At 44.2% G+C, this 8,433-nt stretch overlaps 1 long non-coding RNA gene across 1 annotated transcript in view; it reads left to right on the forward strand.

Moving 5' to 3' along the window:
* Positions 1-8,433, forward strand: part of LOC106505670 — a 31,036-nt gene that overhangs the window by 6,955 nt on the left and 15,648 nt on the right. Inside the window, exon 3 of the long non-coding RNA XR_002337653.1 lies at positions 5,024-5,523. This is a non-coding gene — a long non-coding RNA (uncharacterized LOC106505670). The remainder of the gene's footprint in view (positions 1-5,023; positions 5,524-8,433) is intronic.

An 8,433-nucleotide genomic window follows, 5' to 3' on the forward strand; every position in this document is an offset into this window, starting at 1 on the left:
CACAAGGCATACATGAGGTCATTAAATACGATATTGAACCTTTAATGGCATGGAGACATGCCTAGAGTAGGTTGTTGTCTATTTATTTAAACTTCAGCCATTTGAATTATGAAACTAATGTATGCTGATTGTCCCAATTCAAGCAACATAGAAATGTTCACAGAACATGTAAACTCTCACCCTTGGCCTCTTCAGCTTGGCCCCCCAGATATGCCCACTGTTAACACCATGCTCTTTGCTTTGCATCATATATATATATATATATATATATATATATATATATGCATTTTCTATAAAAATGGGATCATACTCTGCCTCTTATTCTAGAACTTTGTTGTGCCTTAAGCAGATATATGTTGGAAATATTTTGAAGGTTATACATCCTAGCTCCACCCTTTCTTTCAATTAGCTGCACAGTATGGCATGATATAGATGTGCCATCAGTTTCTCAAACATTCCCAGTATTCTCCTACTGATGAGTAATTTGGTGGTTGACAGCTTTTTTTTTTCCCCTCCTAAAAACAATACTGCAATAAGCATACTTACATACCGATACTCTAAATTCTCTCAGGTAATTATTTGTATGATCCCATTTTTATTAATATCTGTTTGCCTCTCTCTCTCTCTCTCTCTCTCTCTCTATATATATATATATATATATATATATATATCGTCCATCCCTAAATATTAGAAGGTAAACAATGGCTGATGCAATTTTTATCAATTTCACTTTTCTGCCTTTGTTTTTTTTTTTTTTTTCTTTGCCCTCACCCAAGGCATGTGGGAGTTCCTGGGCCAGGGATTGAACCCATGCCACGGCAGCAACCCAAGCCACTTCAGAGACAGCATGGGATCCTTAAACCACTGTGCCACAAGAGAACTCCCAAATTTTGCTTTTCTGTTTACCAGTGTTTTATACAACCACGTATTTCTTTTTTTTTTTTTTTTTTTTTTTGTCTTTTGTCTTTTTTGTTGTTGTTGTTGTTGTTGTTGCTATTTCTTGGGCCGCTCCCGCGGCATATGGAGGTTCCCAGGCTAGGGTTGAATCGGAGCTGTAGCCACCGGCCTACGCCAGAGCCACGCAACGCGGATCCGAGCCGCGTCGCAACCTGCACCAGCTCACGGCACGCCGGATCGTTACCCACTGAGCAGGGCAGGACCGAACCGCACCTCATGGTCTAGTCGGATTCGTTAACCACTGCGCCACGACGGGAACTCCCCAACCATGTATTTCTTTTGTGATCAGAGATAAGAATGATAAGTATCATTTTAAAAAGATACTTGGAGTTCCCGTCGTGGCGCAGTGGTTAACGAATCCGACTAGGAACCATGAGGTTGCGGGTTCGGTCCCTGCCCTTGCTCAGTGGGTTAAGGATCCGGCGTTGCCGTGAGCTGTGGTGTAGGTTGCAGACGCGGCTCGGATCCCGCGTTGCTGTGGCTCTGGCGTAGGCCGGTGGCTACAGCTCCGATTCAACCCCTAGCCTGGGAACCTCCATATGCCGCGGGAGCGGCCCAAGAAATAGCAACAACAACAAAAAAATAAATAAAATAAAAAAAAATAAAAAGATACTTAAGGAAGGAAAAAAATCCTTCCTAGGGTTGAACTGAAATCTCTCTCCCAGTGTTTTCCAACCTCTTGCTCTCACAGAAAAGCAGTCCTTAGCTGTTAATTGTGTCTGACACATTGCAATTTATAGAGTGTTCAGTCCCTGGAAGTAGCTGGTAAACAGTGGAGACTGAATCCAGCTTTTTTGACTCTGGGAGAGGGTTTGGGCTTTTTGCATTTTACCATACCATCTGACTAGCTTTACTGTTTTTCTTGTGGGAACTCCTTCAATATTGTAAAGGCATCTCTCATTTCTCTTTAGAATTTTCTCCCTCCAGGCCAAACATTCCTCATTCTTTTAGCCTTTCCTGGAAGGACAGGGTTTTGGGCTCTTACCATTGTGACATCTCTCCTCTGTTTGCTTTTTACCAGGTCAACAATGTCCTCTTTAAATTATGATTCTTGGAACTGAACCCAGTTGAGAATAAAGCTGAATTTTCACCTCCCTTTCCTAGATTCTATTCCTCTATTAATATGACCTCACACTAAAGTAATGTTTCCAGCAGCTATATCACTTTATTGCCCAGTATTGACTAGGTCCTGCTCATCTCTTTGTGTGCACTTGGTTTCTTGACCCATACTGTAGGGTTTATTTTATTTTATTTTTGTCTTTTTAGCACTGCACTCAGGGCATATGGAGGTTCCCAGGCTAGGGGTCCAATCGGAGCTGTAGCCTCTGGCCTATGCCACAGCCATAGCAAGGCCCATTCCAAGGTGCTCTGTGACCTACACCACAGCTCACGGCAACACCAGATCCTTAATCCACTGAGTGAAGCCAGGGATTGAACCTGTGTCCTCAGGGATGCTAGTTAGGTTTGTTTCCGCTGAGCCATGATGGGAACTCCTGTAGGATTCTATATTTGTTTATTGTTTATCTTGTTAGATCTAGCCAGTTGCTGATCTTGTAAGAAGCAATTGAGATCCTGCTTCTACGTATAATAGGTAATTGGCATTTTTTGGCATTGTCTGAGATCCCTTTTCTTGACAGTATCCTAATTTCCTTTGAGTTCTCCACTTTGCAGTCAGCAAGCTCAAGCTCAGAGAGGTTTTGTCTGAAGGCAGTCTTGGTGGGAGGGCAGTTCTAGGGGTCCACTACAGAAGCTGAGGGGTCCAGGTCCCTCCTCTCAGGGCCCTCTTGAACTCTCTGATGATTCTCCTTTGGAGATTTCCTCAGCAGGCTCAGCACTGGCTTGGTTCCCTTCCTCACTTTCCCCTGAGGAGGGCAGGTGTGTGTGCTTGGACCACCCATTCATGCCCCTGCAGAGCCTCACTGGCTTGACAGTGTCCCCCGTCACCCATCCATGCAGGATCATCTGGCTGCTCCAGAGCTGTCTCTCTGGAGCCAGGAGTCCCGATTCCATTGTGTTTCCAATCCATGGATTCAGAGGGGTTTTGAGAATTCAGACAAAGGCAAGAGAGATTATGATCCCTTTGGCCAGAGGCCAAGATGAAAGCTAATCTAGTGGAAAGAGGAGACTGGGTGGGGGTGGAGGTAAGTGTAAGGGGGGAGCATCCTGGCTCTAAAGGGAGCCCCTCACATCATCCTGGAGACTCTGGGACAGTAAGGATGGGAAGGAGATGATTCCAAGCATACGTGGTGTGGTCATGGCTCAATTTACCAGGTCTGCCAGGAGCTATTATTACCTTACATGCAGTATTTTTTTAAGTCCTCACAACAATCCTCTCTGTTATTATGTTCTCCACTTTATAGTTAGCAAGCTCAAGCTCAGAGAGGTTGAGTAATTTGTTCAAGGTCACACAGCAAATAAGCCAAGCTATAAGAGCCAGTGCTCTTAATAGTGATGGCACCATCCTGCTCCTCTGAGAGAATCTCAAAGACAGAAGAAGGGGAGATGAAAACCCCAAGGTTTCCAGGTGGCCCCTGCTGTGTTAGGGGTTTGAGTCTGAAAATGGATCTCCAACTGGGGATCTCTGTTGAAGGGACAGCAAGCCAACAGGTTTGGGTGTTGTTGGCTCCCACCCCTGAGTATCTTGGAAGCTCCCAAGCAAGGGAGAGAGAAGGCAGAGGCCGAGGTGCATGGTGGCAGTGATGCAGTCTCCTGCTTAGATACAATGGGCTGGCATTTCTGTTCTGGGTGGTTCCTCTGGCAGGCATGAGCAGAGAATACTCAGAACAGTGGGGAGATGGTGTGGCCAGGGGACCTTCTCTGTGCTCTGCCCACAGTCCTAACTCTTGGGCATGGGCAGTTAAACTCTGAAGCTCCTGGGCCAGGCATCAAACCTGTGCCACAGTTCCACAATGCCGGATCTTTTTTTTTTTTTTTTTTTTCTCTTTACATACAGTTGATTTACTGGAGTTCCTGTCATGGCTCAGTAGAAATGAATCTGACTAGTATCCATGAGGACACGGGTTCGATTCCTGGCCTTGCTCAGTGGGTTAAGGAAATGGATCCGGCATTCCTGTGAGCTGTGGTGTAGGTTGCAGACGTGGCTTGGATCCCAAGTTGCTGTGGCTGTGGTGCAGGCCAATGGCTATAGCTCTGATTCAACCCCTAGTCTGGGAACATCCATATTCTGCGGGGCAGGGGTGAGGGGGAATATATAGTTGATTTACAAAGTTGTGCCAATCTCTGCTCTGTAGCAAAGTGTGTGTGTGTACATTCTTTTAAAAAATACTATTTTCCATTATGGTCTATCCCAGGAGATTGGATATAGTTCCCTGTGCTGTACAGCAGGACCTTGTTGTTTATCCCTTCTAAATGTCATAGTTTGCATCTACTAACCCTAAACTCCCAGCCCATCCTTCTCCCTCCCCGCTCCCCCTTGGCAACCACAAGTCTGTTCTCTGTCTCTGAGTCTGTTTCTGTTTTGTAGATGGGTTCATCTGTGCCATATTTTAGATTCACCTTATATCATATGGTATTTGTCTTTCTCTTTCTGACTTACTTCACTTAGCATGAGAATCCCTAGTTGTACCATAATGCCAGATCTTAAAACTGCTGCCCCACAAGGGAACTTCCAAGGGCTCCTGGAATCCTAACTTATTCCTTCTCAGATTTTAGCTTCCCCAGATACCAGCTAAATGAACCTAATCTTTTAAAAAATCAGCTGATCTTTATTTTATTCCCCCTCACTCCCAATTCCTTTAAACTCTTTCTGATATTTCTGATTATTTCTTCTGGTCTTTATTTAAATTTTTTTAAATTTTATGCCTGAACCCACGGCATATGGAAGTTCCCAGACCAGGGATTGAATCCAAGCTACAGCTGTGGCTTCGCCAGGTCCTTTTAACCCATTCCACTGGGTGGGGGATCAAACCTGTGCCTCTGAGGCGACCCAAGCCATTGCAGTTGGATTCTTAATCCACTGTGCCACTGTGGTTACTCCTCTTCTGTTTTTATACTGTTTTCTAAGTGTCAGACTTATGCTGCTAATGTCCTTTTTTTTTTCTTTCAGTTTTAGATTTTACCTCTTGCCTACTACAAAGGAATGTGAAGACCTAGATCTTATACTGCCTTCCACATTTTTTCTGTGCTCATTATGTTTATATCATCATTCTGCATTTACAATCCAAGAACTGTGAAACAGATTACTCAAGCTGAGTCAGGAGTGTACTGTGATTATGATTCCTTTGCTAGATGTTCTGTTTTTCCTAGGGTAAGTGTTGCTTATTTTTTTGTTTGCTTAATCTTCTATGCATATTTCACTAATTATTCCCATTAATCTTTCCTTGAAGTGAAAAACAATCTCAAGATTTGGTTTCCCATTCAGCCACAGCAACTCAGGATCTGAGCTGTGTCTGCGACCTACACCACAGCTCATGGCGATGCTGGATCCTTAACCCACTGAGCAAGGCCAGGGATCAAACCCGAAACCTCGTGGTTACTAGTCGGATTCATTTACCGCCTTGTTGGGATCCTCATCCAAATAAACCAACTATACAAAGGCATTTTAAGGTAATTGGGGTAATGTGAACATTGATTAGGCCTTAGCACATACTAAATAATAAGCATATTTGGATTAGGTGAGTAATGTCATTGTGTAGCATGTTTTAAAAATTCCTGATCTGCTGGAGCTGCTTACTAAAATATTTATGTGTGAAATGACATTGTATCTGAGATTTACTTTGAAAACACTCCAGGGGAGAAAAAGTGGGTTTGGGTTTGGAAGATACATGAAACATTAGCAAAATCTTGATAATTACACATTATCAATGCAGGGTGATGGGTACATATCGTTATACCATCCTCTCCACTCTGTGTATGGTTGGAATGTTCCATAGGAGAACATTGCAGAAGTTCCCATTGTGGCTCAGCAAAAATGAACCTGACTGGTATCCATGGGAATGTGGGCTTGATCCCTGGCCCCACACAGTGGGTTAAGGATCCGGCATTGCCATGAGCTGTGGTGTAGATCTCAGATACAGCTCAGATCCCCCGCTGCTGTGGCTGTGGAATAGGCTGACAGCTGCAGCTCTGATTTGCCTCCAAGCCTGGGAATTTCTAGATACTGTACTTACAGCCCTAAAAAAAAAAAAAAAAAAATTAGAACGAAAAAGTAATTCGCAAAGAAGCGGGAGGAAGGAAAAGTTTGCATAGGGCTGGCTGTACATTTTGTGAGTTGATTGCCGAAGTAAAATATTTTATTGGATACCAGACCCTTTTGGAGGGGTACAGATGCAGAACTCAGGTTTCTGAACCCCCTGATCTTCCCAGACAGTCCCAGAGCCTGGGAGAAGGGGAGGTGGAACCAGGGTGAGAGCAGGGTCAGCAGGAGGGGTGGCAGGGCCAGGGGTGAAAGCACATGAGGCTCAGGGACATGCTGGCGGATCCCTGACACCCCTCTGCATACAGTAGTCCCAGATGTCTCCTTGATACGGTCCTTCTGCAGCCTGCATAGTCTATATGAGCCTCTCGTAGCTGTGACCATGAGAGAGCTTGACATTGGATGCCAAGGGCTTATGATCTCCCTCCCTGCTTAACAGCTTTAATGAGATGTCATTCATATACCATAAAATTCACCTATTTAAGGGATACTATTCAGTGGTTTTTAGTATATTTGCACTAATAGTGTATATTGTAGTGTATTTAGTATATTTTCAGTATATTTGCACAGTTATGCATCTATCACAATTTTAGAACATTGTCATTATCCTCAAAAAACCCCCCAACTCCCCTGTACCCATTAGTAATCATTTCCCATTTTCCTTCCCCAAGACCTGACAACCATTCATCTTTTGATTCTATGGATTTGCCTCTTCTAGACATTTCGTAATGAAGATGTTCATCATGTCATAGGTTGTATCAGAAGTTCATTTTTTTTTAAAGGGCCGTACTTATGGCATATGGAGGTTCCCAGGCCAGGGGTCAAATTGGGGCTACAGCTGCTGGCCTATGCCACAGCCACGGTGCTGCAGGATCCAAGCCGTGTCTGTGACCTAAACCACAGCTCAGAACTTCATTCTTTTTTATTGCTGAATAATATTCCATTGTTTGGATATATCTCTTTTATATATCTATTTCTGGGTGACGGAAACTGGGTGGTTTCTCTTTGTGGCTACCATGAATAATGCTGCCAGGAGCATCTGTGTACAATTTTTGTGTGGACATATGTCCTCATTTCTCTCGGGAGATCTATCTAGGAAAGGAATTGCTGGATCAAATGAAAACTTTGTTTAACCCTTTGAGGAAATGCCAGACTGTCTTCCAAAGTGGCTATGCCATGTAATCTTTTGGCAGATGGGGAGACTGAGGCCCCAGAGGGAACGTGTCTTATGCAAAGCCACACACCAGACAGTGCTAGGAAGCAGGAGCTAACTACCTACATGGCCTCATCACCACCCACTCTGACCTCATGCTCACCCTAACACTCCAGACCACTTTGACCCCATCCATTCCATATCCCTTCCCATTGATCCCTTCCAGAGGCTCCTGAAGCCATAGCAGCATCACTTTCTTTGCAGAAGGGTGATTTACAAGCTCTCTGCCATCTAGCCTTGCCTCTGCCTCATTGCCTGTCTCTTATTTATTTTTAAAGCAGCTTTATTGAGATGTAATTCACACACCATAGTCTTTGCTCATCTAAAGTAACCTAGTGCTCACCACATCTTTTTATTCTCTATTCTTGAGGGTCATGCAAGTCTTGTTTCAGTTTCATGAAAAGGCCACCACCTCAGCTTTTGGGACCTTGCACACATGTTCCCCTCTGCCTGGCATAATCTCTCAACTTTCCTTGGTTCTGTATATATTTCCTTGTAATCCTTCACATCTTGAGATGACACTTTGGCTGGGAAGCCTTCCCTGCCCTCCCAGGTTGGCTGACCTGCAGGACATACCAGCAGCCTCCGTCATAGCATGTGACAGTTTTCTGAGCTCTTAAAGTCTGGAGCATGGTTTGTACGTGGGCACAGTCGGAGAGATGGTCAATGAGTGTTTCGAGTGCACAGAAGGATCTGAAAATATCTAGCATGGCACTGGGCATATTGTAGAAATCCAGGAAATATTTTCAGACTTCATGGCCTACTGGGACAGGGGCAGTACCCCCTTTTGAGAACATACTCCAGGTAGTCTGGGTAATTAAAATGTACAAGATGTTTTTTCTTTCCTGATACACATGCCACTTTCTTCTGGCAGCAACACCTCTGTTTTCCTTTAGGGAATCACCCTTATCCCACCTTCAGTCCTTGTAGTTTAGGTGGGGCTAAGCATTTCCTAGAGTTTGTGCATGACCCAAATCTGGTCAGGTATCTCTTTCCTGGAATTTTAAGGGGTGCCGTTCACTGGGTTACTAAGCTGGTGTCTCCGTGAGAAGACAAACTGCCTCAGAGTAAGAAGAAACAGACTTGAGAAGGCAACCAAGTCTTGATG

The sequence above is a fragment of the Sus scrofa genome, chromosome 13 (assembly GCF_000003025.6).
Source record: "Sus scrofa isolate TJ Tabasco breed Duroc chromosome 13, Sscrofa11.1, whole genome shotgun sequence".
NCBI classification, from domain to species: Eukaryota; Metazoa; Chordata; class Mammalia; order Artiodactyla; family Suidae; genus Sus; species Sus scrofa.